We start from the raw sequence: 13008 nt of genomic DNA on the forward strand, positions 1-13008 counted from the left end.
TACATATGTTGCAATCCAAGTCGGATCTCTTCCAATCACGCAGAGGAAGCAACATATGACTGACAGATAGAAAGCAAGAAAATAATTTCCTACAGACCTATTTGATCAGAACCCCCAGTCACCCTATTAGAACCAGAATTAAGGACATAAGTCTGTACATCAAGGAAGAGTTAATCCACAGTTCTATATACGTATTAATTTAGTGTATCTCGTGGGTTCCCGTGTTTATCTCACTGCTCAATCTAACCGAGCGTCGTATGGTCAGTTCAAATGAAACTATCTAAGTCTATATTGTCTAGTCCTTTCATGGTCAATCAATGTATATTCCTTTTGTCTAGTCTAGACAATTCAGATTCAGTCCCTTACACTAGTTTAGACTGCCCGTTATCACTTTATTGATATCACTTCCCAAAACAACCTACTAAAGAAAGACATATAAGGAAATAAAAAATTGTCTTCAAAATGAATCAGTTTAAGATAAGCTTAGGAGTATAGAGAAGAAAAACTCAAACCGTAAGTCACCGATTGAATTTGCATCCAGAAGGTCTGAGAACAACACGCATAATCTCAGAACAGATCCGAAAATTCTTCACATCGTTAAGCACAAAACCCATGTGTGATCCCTTCCTTTTTTCCCTTCCCGCAAAGGACACATACTCTCAAACAAAGTTATGAATGTAGTACAGTTGAGAGATGTCCCCTAGCAAGTGCCAGGAACAGCTACTATCAACAAACCAAAGTCTGATGATACGCCTCCATAGCTGCTCCGACACCGAGCGGGATCAGTTGATCTTTGGAACCCAGTCCATTTTGAAACTGGGTTGACCTTTGTCATCTACGCAAGGAACTCTCTCCCACGACATATCCTGTTTATCACAAACAGAAGATGTAGAAATATTAGAAGCATTAGGAGATTTGGGAGATTGAACCTTCGGAACCCATCTGTAGTTGGGTTTAATCCATTTCTTGTTCGATCCGATGGGTGCCTTGTCGCTTGATTTTGAACTTGAAGCCGATCGCCGAGATGAATTTGACCTAAGCGGTCTTGGCTTCACATGAGCATCTCTTGAACTTGACTATTGGGCTGACATTCCCTTCTTTCCCTTGGGATTTTGATTATTGGCCTTTTGGTTGTTCCAGCCGCCATTGTCTGAACGTGACCTTGAGGGGTTTCTTTTGGGAAATCTCCCTCTTGGCGCATTTTGCCAGCCTTGTGCGTAGTAGGGAACGTATGCGCGGTTTGGACAATTTCTGGAAATATGTCCAGGTGGCGTGTCCATGCCTTGTCTATTATTGTTCCCACAAGCAAAATTACAGCAAGCACTCTGTTTCGCTTGTTTTGGTGGCCTGTATTTCTTAACAGCAGGTTGATCAGAAGCAACTAAGTTCGAAGAAACAGATTCAGAGTTCAAGGATATATTGGTTTGTTAAATAGTTTTCTCCTTGTTCTCATCTTCCGTTACTTTACCTGCACAAGAAGTAGAAACATTAGAATCGTTCAGCTCAACACTTTCTGGCACAACCACGACATAATTATCAAAGATATCATCAAATATATCGAAAAAATTGAAGTCGTCAGACTTTGACACAGAATCAGCACAAGACAAAGCATTAGTTTTAGAGTTAGAAACAAGAGTAGCATCGTTTGAAACAAAAACATCATACTTTGAAACAATCTTATTATCAGACAAACTCTCTTCAGCAGCTTGCTTGCAATGACTTAGTGGTTGACCTGCATAAGAAGTAGAAAAATTAGTACTTGCAACCTGAGGACCACATCCCGACACAAATACAACAGGTTTGCCATATTTGAGATGTGCCTCTCTGTCCATTTCCTCTTTTGTCAAAGGGTTATACTGATAGGTGTGATTAAAAGGAGGAGGCACTTTATCATACTGATTATTTTTAACTCTCAAACTATTTTCCATCATTGATCCAACTACTTCACTCGACACATCAAATTTTCTGAAATTAAAATCCGCATTTTCAAACTTATGTTTTAATGTGTCAAGTTCAGCAGTTAACTCTGCAAGTTGTTTTGTCACATATCTATAGTTTGCACATTTATTACTGTATTCTTCTTGAATTTTTCTAAAATCTTTTGTTTTGGCTTCTAATTGTGCTTTTAAGGGTTCTGTCCTTTCCTAAGTTGGTATCCTTCGTATTTTAGGTCCTCATTTTCCCTTTTTAGCAAATCAATTTGTTCGCGAAGAAATTTAATCGTAGCTTCACAAGATGGAGTACATGAAACTTCATTTACCGGAATGGATGAGGAACTCATTTTTATAAAAATATGCCCTTTGACTAAAAACTCAAAAGTGAACCTTAAAAAGTCAAACTTAAAAGTCAAACCGAAAAGCTAAAATTGAAAATTTAAAGGTTAAACGAGAAAGTCAAAGTTTAAAGTCAAAGGTAAAACTTGAAAGTCAAAGGCAAATCTTTAAGTCAAAAGTAAAAAATAAAAGTCAAAAAAATAAAAACTAAAATTTTGGAAGAAAATGGAATTTAAAAATAAAAGAAATTGATTTTTGGGTTAAGTATGTCAAAATTGCGAACCTTGGATCGAAATAAGAAGCCTTTTGAATTAAATTGCGAAGGATTGTATCGTGTGGCAGGCTAGCTCAAGTGGAAAGGCGCCTTGATGAATCAGGAGACCCAGTTTCGATCCCTGGCAACCCCCCAAATCGTTTGCTTTTTTTTAAGTAAACAAGCTGCTGCGAAGACTATATGATTTAAATTTCGAAGGATTTTAACGTGTTTCTTGCTAAATCAAGCGGTAAGGCGGCGAAGCAATGGGGCAAGAGACCCGGGTTCGATCCCTGGCACCCCGAACTTTTCCTTTCTTTTTTTTAAGTGTACACTAATGATGATAAAAGACTTGTTGGGCCATAAACGTCCGTGGGTCGTAAACATTGGGCCGTAAACTGATTACGGCCGTACACGGGTCTATGGCCGTACACCCTTCAAAGGCCGAGAACCCTTCAGAGGCCGTAAACCAGCTTCAGATATGAAAAAAAACAGCGGTTTTTGCCCCTTTTTTCTCCAAAACTCGTTTTTATCAACAATGAAAAGAATAACCCCCCCCCCCTATTTTTCAGAGATCTATCCAAAAACGCAAAACTCCTTCAAAAATACGATCAAATACGCTCCAGATCTGCAAAAATTGATTGATACAATCCAATCTCTGATACTACTTGTAAGTCCCCCATCTGCTTGTGTATCAATCAGATCCGTTTGATGGTGCGGAATCCCAATCAAACGGATGATGCTAGATCTAATGAAGAAGAAGGAGAAGAAGAAGATGATGAATCTTGTATGATTTGATTAGAATGAAGATCCAAATACAAGATTCACACACAACTTACACACACTTAAGCTCCTATCTTCTCTCTAACTTTCTCTCTCTACCATATTCTCTCACTTATTCATCAACCACTCCTCACCCACCTAACATCTATTTATATGTATATAGGGAACATGGGCCGTAGATGGGTTCACAGTCGTGAACAGGTTTACGGCTGTGAACTGGTTTACGGCCGTAAACATTCACCTGGCCGTGAACACAGCCGCAAATGTATATTACATTACAGAAAAACCAATTGCCTAGAAAAGAAAAGTATAAACCAATATTTTAACCCAAGATTCGGCTGTCCTCAAAATTCCTTGAAGTTTGCTAAGTGTGACCTCCTCCTTGTTCATATGATAGGTCATACGGAACTGATCATAACATGGAGGTAGGGAGAGCAGTATCATATCAATAGCCATCTCCTCAGGGAAGTTCACATTCAACTTAAGCAATCGTTCCACAAACCTTTGCATCTTCTGCAAGTGGCTCGTGATGGGTTTACCATCCTTCATCCTGGTTGTTATCATAGAAGAGATGATTTCATACCTCTCTTGACGAGCACTTTGATGGTATCTTTCCATCAGGTCCTGGTGCATCTCATAAGGGTAGAAATCTTCATAGGATTTTTGGAGTTCTGCTGTCATGGTAGCCAACATGATACAAGACACATTAGTGGTATCCTTCTCATGGCTAGTGTATTTAGCAATCTCCTCTGGAGTAGCATAAGACTCATCGATTTCCTTTAGCTCCTTTTCTAGGACATATTCCTTGTCCTCATAACGAGTGACCATCCTGATGTTCCTAATCCAATCATTGAAGTTGGAACTATCAAAGATGACTCTCCCACAAATGTTCATGAGAGAGAAGGAGCAGTAGGGTTTGAGCTAGCAGCATTGTTGGAAGACATCTGAAAATGAAGAAAGACAAGTTTAGATTAGATAACGAGTCCTTAATAAGACACCCAAATGAAATATTAAGGCTAGGACCCAATACAAGATTTTATAACTTGGAAGAGGGATGCCGTAATCCAAGCTACAAAATATTTGAAGGTAGGTAAATGACGATTTACCAATTTCCACCATAAAAAACGAAACATATTATTAAGTTTTAATTGTATTGAAACTCCTAGATCTTTTGAGATTCATTGAACAATTCAATGGCATGTTTAAATCTCGATTATGTCCTTCAAGTTTGTGACTGGGATACCGAGGATCACAAACAAAGTGTGAATAACCATGCAAATTAACTTGGTACTCTTAATTTTATCACCTAATCGATGTGCCGGTTAACCACACACGCTCCACCGATATATAATAAACCTTAAGCCACCCTTTGCCACCCTTGTTAAGTCCAAGTTAGTGTGTCGGTTAACCACACACGCTCCACTAACGACTTTAGAAAGGTGCAAAGTGTAATTTTATGGGTTAGCATAAATTTCACATTTTCCTAAAGTAAAGTCTTTGTCCTACCCGTTTGGCGAACGACCCTCTACCAGTCAAGGAAGCGGTGGGTGAGAGTGGACACCCATTAAGCTGCCATTTTATAGGCAACAACCTTATACCCCCCTTATAGACCGGCTTCGTGAATGAGGCCTACTAACGGTAAGACTGACTTGATCTTATATATATATATATATATATATATATATATATATATATATATATATATATATATATATATATATATATATATATACAATTATTAGACCTTTAATAATATGATAGTATAAGGGTTAAATTTTAAACTTTTAAAATTGTAGGGTTTGGAATTAAAGGCTTCTAAAGTGACTTTACAAATTCCAAAATTTGAGGGTAAGTTTTGAAACTATTCAAAACCTTTCATTTCTATAACTTATGAGTTTTAATGGAAAAGACTCTTGGAATTCCATAACTTGAGGACAAGTTATGGAGTCCATTAAAATGCATTTAGATCAACAATTAAACTAACAAGCATGTGAAATAATTTCTATGATCTAACAAAACTCATAAGCATGCATAATTCATATCAACAATTTTCAAGAATCATATGAACTTAATATAAAACATGAAACTTTGACAATTATCATTGAAATTTGATAAGCACAATCATTACCACATCAAAAACAATTTTAACAATCAAAAAGCAGTTCAGGGTAATGATCCTAGTCCAATTCCAGCAATATAACTCGAAATTTTGCACTCTGGGCCTCATACTCGTCGAGTGCATGAACCTACTCGACGAGTAGGATGAATTTTCACATGGACTCGGCGAGTTCACTGAACTGTGAGGAGAAAAATCGATTTTTTAGCAATTTGCATCGGGTTAACTACATACCAAATATAGTTATGGACTTAGACACCTTATCCAACAATATCTTCACAAATATTTATGTGCCTTCTTATCTCACGTAGTTGATAAAACACAAGAAGTGAAAATCATCAAGGATATTCCTGAAGTCTGTGGTTTCCCTGATGTATTCCCTGAAGATCTCTCATGAGTCCTCCTGAACGCCAAGTCAAATTCCTAATCGAATTGATCCCTAGAGCTACCCTCGTAGCTAAATCCCCGTATCGTCTTGCACCTTCATAGATGCAGGAACTATCCAGTCATTTGAATGAACTAGCGCATGTGTATAGACTACAGGGAATTGAATAAACATACTATTAAAAACTGATACCCTTTGCCTTGAATTGACGACCTTTTTGATCAACTTCAAGGGGCAAGTTTCTTCTCCAAGATTGATCTGAGATCAGGATACCATCAACTACGAGTCCATGAGGATAGTATTCCAAAGACTGCTTTCAGAACTCGCTACAGTCACTATGATTTCGTACTAATGCCCTTTGGTCTAACGAATACACCTGCAATATTCATGGACCTGATGAATAGAGTGTGTCGACCTTACTTAGACAAGTTCATTATAGTTTTCATTGACGATATACTAGTCTATTCCCAAAGTAAGGAAGAACACAGCCAACAAGTCTTGGAAACCTTAAGGGCAGAGAAATTGTACGCGAAGTTCGCAAAATGTGAATTTTGGATTATAAAGGTGGAGTTCCTAGGTCATGTAGTCAGCAAGGATAGGATACATGTTGATCCCTCCAAGATCAAGGCTATCGAAAATTGGGCGACCCCACAAATGTTGGATTAATGTCTAAGTCCATAACTATATTTGGTATGTACTTGACCCGACCCGGCATGGTTCATTTGGGTTGCACTTCACCGGCACAATTTATATGGATAGTCTTTTGAGAATAGTATATTTATGATTTATATTAATATATTATAAGTTCTAATATATTAATATGTAATCATATTATTTAATTAGTATTGATCAAGAATTAATTTAGAATTAATTAAGTGATCAAAAAGAACTAATTAAATATGGACTCTTATATATATGGAATGGGCCAAGTTCATTTAGGTTGGGCTAAGCTTTCATGGATGGTCCATGGAGCTTTTAACCCATGGATCCTATGTAAATGAAAGGTCATGGGTATTAGGGTTTACATGGATGTAACCCTAATCCTCCATAATATATAAAGGGGTCCTTGGCTCACAAAATTACGATAAGTGTGTGAAAATAAGAGTGGGCCGATTTTAGTGTACATACATATTCTCTCAAGTTCTTCCAAGGTGTTTTGGTGATTTGTGATTCCATTTGAGGCTTCCACACTATTGGGGCTAAGCTCCTAAAGCTTGAAGACATCAAGCTACATCAAAAGGTATGTCATCTAACTAGAACTTTGTAGTATAGGTGCTTCATAATATGCTAGTTAGGATGAAACCTTGGAATAGTTAATATTTGTATGTATAATAGAGAAAACATAGATCCAAGGTTTATAGGGTTGCATGTACACCATAGCCGAACAGGTAGGACAAGGACTATAATTCTCCCTTCATTATAAGTATAATGATAAATACTAAGTAACTAAACACTTATAAAATCCCAATCTTAGTTACTTAGGAAAATGTGAATAAGGTGCTAATCCATGAAATTACACTTTGCACTTTGTTTAAGTTGTTAGTGGAGCGTGTGTGGTTAACCGGCACACTAACTTGGATTTAACAAGGTAGGCAAAGGGTAACTTAATGTTTATCATAGTATCGTTGGAGCGTGTGTGGTTAACCGGCACATCGATTGAGGGATAAATATTAAGGGTACCAAGTATATTTGCATGTTTACTTCACACCTTGTTTTGTGATCCTCGGCATCCCAGTCACAAAACCTGAAGGGCACAATCGAGATTGAAACATGCCATTAAAAAGTTCAATGAATCTCAAAAGAATCTAGGAGTTTCAAAACCAATTAAAACCTAATAATACATTTCGTTTATCTTGGTGGAAATTGGTGAATCGTCATTCACCTACCTTCAAATATTTTATAGCTTGGATTACGGCATCCCTCTTCCAAGTTATAAAATAGTTTGTTGGGTCCTAGCCTTAATATATCATATTGGGTGTTATATTAAGGACTTAAATCAACTTTACGTGAATTTCTCCCATTGTTGATGTCTGGTTTACACAACAATGATATTCCCAAACCAAGCTTTCCTAAAGAATATGACTTCCCGAGTTTGGCTCATGGAAGTCATACTTCTCTTCCTCCACCTCCTCCAATTATTCTCCCTAACCCACAAGTTCAAGGTCACTCAAGCCCTAATGGCAAGCAAGGTCTATGTGTGATCACATCTTAGAGATGAAGTCACATATTGACAAGCCGGAAGAGTTGGGTGTCAAAGTCTTGAGAAAGTTGGATGTTCAATCACTTTCTAAGTCACATAGTGAGTTCCTTTGGGACTACTATGAAACAGACTATGACATGAACCTTAATGATCATATCTATTTGCTTGGTGCTGCTGAATCAACAATGATTTGGAACGATAGTAAAGCAAATTTGATTAGAAGATCAACTTCCCAAAAACTTTATGGACAGTGACAATGGTGACACTGGAAATCCAGAAAAAGCATTCTCTTCCCAATGGAAAGGGATTGGCCATAGTCAACCCGGTTGACCAAATGGTAAAGAGAAAGGCTAAGTCTGAGATAGTCCCATTACCAAAGGGTCCATATGTTTATTTTGCCAAAGGATGGGGCGTTGATTGCAAAGCTACCAAATTTACCTAAGGATGGTAAAGTCAATAAGTTTGACTCTACATCAGGTAGAGCCCATTATCTAACTCTGTTAAGTTCTATTCTGAGATCCTCATTACATGATGTGACTGGGTCACATGTTGATGTTTTAAGAATCGAAGAATAGAGAGAAATCTTAAAGGAAGTATATGCTGATTCTGATCGCGAAGGTGGATTTCGATCGCATCAGAATTTTGAGCAGTTGCTTAAGAAGTTATGATATATTGCTAAGGAATAGATAACAACAATTTTCCATGTGGATTGTAAGGATAATTTTTTCCGCAAAGTTTTAAAATAAAAGAAAATTGTTTAATTTTATTTATTTGAAGTATCCTTACAATGGCATTTGTGGAAAATTGTTGCTTATATGATTCCACTGACAGCAATATTGGAAAATGGATTTGATTCTTTCATTTGTGGTGGTGTCTAAATTTACCAAATCAGGAAAGTTCCTCATCACCCAAGTTTCAATTGGACCGAAACTTGGAATCATGCAAGTTGAATAGTATGATGAATGAGAACTTTCAAGCATTAGAAAATCAAGACTAATTACTTGTTCACATGGATGTGTGAGTCAAGTGAAGGACTAAAGGGATCGAGTACACATTCTTGTGCACTGGTCATGTCCACCACAAAGCTCGTTAAGACTATTTGATTTACTAAAGTTTAGTAAATATGGTTATACTTACAAGTTTAAGTATAATTCTGAAACATTGGAAAAGTCTCAATGTATGGCAGAACGAATGGGAAGAATCAAATTAGGCAGAAAGATAAAAGTTTCTCAAATCTGAAAAGATGGGAGAGTACTTTAGTATCATGTTTGTGATCATCTTAATGATTTAGAAATCATATCAAAATTAGTCCTCTAAAGGTCATCTTAGTGCATTCTTATGACTAAGAAGATGAGTCATGAATTGTTGAAATGGTTAGATCAGGAAGATGAGTCATACTTCGTTGCAAAACAATTCTTAGAGTCATACTCCAAGATTGTAAATTGAGTGGCATATCTTAAAGAAAGGTTTAAAACACTTGTCAAATGTAAGAGTAAAAGTGTCCTACTCTTGTACATTTGAAATTGGTAAGTTGTGATGTTTTGACTATGGTTTCGACGATTCACATGGATAAGAACACATACACCATAAAATCTAAGGTCATAAGGTTTCTCTCCGATTCATGAAAATGATGGTGAGGAAACACTTCCACCAAGTAGATTTGAAGTAGATGGCAAAAGGTCTAAACAATTGAGACTATGATTACGGCATCCCTTTTCATAGTTCTGAAATTGTTTAGACACACATGCATGCTATCTAAGGAAAGGTGTATGATTTTGATAAAGTTTTATCAAAGAATCTCGTATCAGAAATCTGAACTTTGGTAGGAAAGTCAATAAAGTATTGATTTCTAGAAGTCCAGCTGATTTCTGAGTACATGTCAAAGCTAGTGGGAGCATAAGTGTTATGCTAATAATCATCATGTAAGTGGGAGCATGATAATTATTGTTAGTGTTGCAAGTTAGCAATGTTAATTATAGAAAACAAAAGTTTCAATTCGTGAGGCTGCAGGGATTGAAAAAGTTGTTTTGCTATAATTAAGGGAGAGGATATACTTCATTTCAGTTCTAAAGGCTTAGATTGAGACCTTAATCATCTTTAGTCAAGAATATATATATGAATTTCATTTTGGATTGGTTCAACTTAAGGAAATTCTATATATTGCGTTCTCAAAATTCGATTATGATTACGGCATCCCTCTTCATAGTCAAATTTTGAAAACATGGCAAATAAAAATATTGTAGCAAAAGACTGGTCTAGAATCATGTCTTTATGTGAGACATCATGAAGCGTGTGACATTTGCTTTGGGTACAGGATCGATTGCATGTGCTATAATATTTGTCATTTCTAAATTTTTCCAAATGCCCAGAGGCTTTAAGAAGGGAAAAGGTCTAGAATTGGATATGACTAAAATGATTAAGCAATTGTCGAGGACAATCTGAGGTTTACCAAAGATTGGTTGCTCAGGGACAGTTGGAAGTATAGTGCTAATTTTGGAAGGACCATATTCACATATTCTGAAAAGAGGCATCTCTTATTCAGAAGTGATAGTCAAAATGAGAATATGGGGTTGTCTCCATAGGTGGAAGTTATCTGTGTAAGATTAGAAAAACTTAATGCAAGAAGCATGTCCAAAGCAATGTACTTTGAATATGAGACTTAGTTTCCATGGAGTTGATCTCCATTGGAATACCTTATAATGACTGTTGACAAGTCTTTGTGACTTTGTACATATTCATTACAGGAGGGCCAGTGCATATAAGTTTAAAATCTAAACAGATTTCGATAAATGATAGGAATTTGAAATTCTCACATTTTTCGATAAGGATTTGGGAGTGTGAAATTAGAATCATTGAAATTATGTTCAATTGGTTTATTTCACAAAGTAAGGATCATAGACAAACATAGAGTGCATACTTGGTGTATGGCAAAGCTATTGTTTAAGAAAAACATAGTGTACATGCTTGGAGCATGGGACAACTAGTGTTTTTAATTCAAGTATAAAGTTGATAAAACCGAAACAATGAATAATGAGTAATCAGTATGGTGATAAATAAAAGTGTTTATTGATATTCATAGGGTTTGATACCATACTTGATTCATTTATTCTTGTGTTTCATTTTGCATGTTTTGACTTCCAGAATAAACTAGGTCATTCTTCCTGAATGACTAAGTTATTCAAACTATCCATAGTCGCTCATATGTTGGAAGTAGATATGAATCAAGATTGTCATGGGTGGGCTTGTAGAGGTCTAAGATGTTGGACAAAGCGGTGCTACAACACTCATGAGTGCTCATAAGTTCTGAGTATTGGATTCAACCCACGCTGATTTGAATCACTTCATGGATTTTATCACGAGTGATCATGAGACGATAATATCTTATATTCTTAAAACCTAGAGATATGAGTTGTTACTATGAGTTGGTTATACATTGATTCCACGAAAACGCATTGGTAACTCGATGTTATAAAACGTGCCTTTGTGTATGATTCAACAAGTAGTAGAACAAGCCATATGAGTCGAAGTTTATCCATTCCTTTTACCTTCGGGATAAATGCGATATCTGCGGGCCCCTCAATGATTTAGCGATGACACATGTGAGTACTTGGCCAAGCCAGGACTGATTTGATTTGTTCAATCAGTCAGTCATCATAAAGCGAAAATCGGGAAACAACAAATGGACAGAGAGAATGATTATAATCCATGTCTCAGTCTATATGATATCTAGAGTGGAGGAATATATGATCCCTTATCTAATGGACAAGTCATTGACAAGGTCAAAGTTCGACAACGGCTTTAAGAGCTACGATTTCCAGTTAGGTTTTGAAGTCATACTCAATAATAGTTTTAGACTTATCCAAGTGGGAGACTGTTGGATTAATGTCTAAGTCCATAACTATATTTGGTATGTACTTGACCCGACCCGGCATGGTCTTTGGGTTGCACTTCACCGGCACAATTTATATGGATATTCTTTTGAGAATAGTATATTTATGATTTATATTAATATATTATAAGTTCTAATATATTAATATGAAATCATATTATTTAATTAGTATTGATCAAGAATTAATTTAGAATTAATTAAGTGATCAAAAAGAACTAATTAAATATGGACTCTTATATATATGGAATGGGCCAAGTTCATTTAGGTTGGGATAAGCTTTCATGGATGGTCCATGGAGCTTTTAACCCATGGATCCTATGTAAATGAAAGGTCATGGGTATTAGGGTTTACATGGATGTAACCCTAATCCTCCATAATATATAAAGGGGTCCTTGGCTCACAAAATTGGCACAAGTGTGTGAAAATAAGAGTGGGCCGATTTTAGTGTGCATACATATTCTCTCAAGTTCTTCCAAGGTGTTTTGGTGATTTGTGATTCCATTTGAGGCTTACAGACTATTGGGGCTAAGCTCTTAAAGCTTGAAGACATCAAGCTACATCAAAAGGTATGTCATCTAACTAGAACTTTGTAGTATAGGTGCTTCATAATATGCTAGTTAGGATGAAACCTTGGAATAGTTAATATTTGCATGTATAATAGAGAAAACATAGATCCAAGGTTTATAGGGTTGCATGTACACCATAGGAGTGTTAGAATGCTCAAAACCCAACAACGAACCCCAACAAAAATTCGTCAGTTTCTAGGTCTCGTTAGCTACTACCGGAGATTCATTCAAAACTTTTCAAAGATCGCGAATCCACTCACCACCTTGACCCAGAAAGGTGTGACATTTAGCTGGGAGGAGAAACAAGAAACTGCTTTCTAGACACCAAAGCAAGCCCTCTGCAGCACACCGATCGTGTCCCTCCCAGAAGGGACAGAAGAGTTTGTAGTTTACTGCGATGAGTCCAAGCAAGTGTTAGGCTGCGTTCTTATGTAGTGAGCAAATTTTATATCATATGCCTCGAGACAGCTTAAGAACCACGAAGTTAATTATACCACACACGATCTCGAACTGGGAGTAGTGGTTTTCGCTCTAAAGATCTGG

This window comes from Lactuca virosa, chromosome 5, assembly GCF_052849685.1.
Source record: "Lactuca virosa cultivar CGN04683 chromosome 5, Lactuca_virosa_CGN04683_v6, whole genome shotgun sequence".
In the NCBI taxonomy this organism is placed as follows: domain Eukaryota; kingdom Viridiplantae; phylum Streptophyta; class Magnoliopsida; order Asterales; family Asteraceae; genus Lactuca; species Lactuca virosa.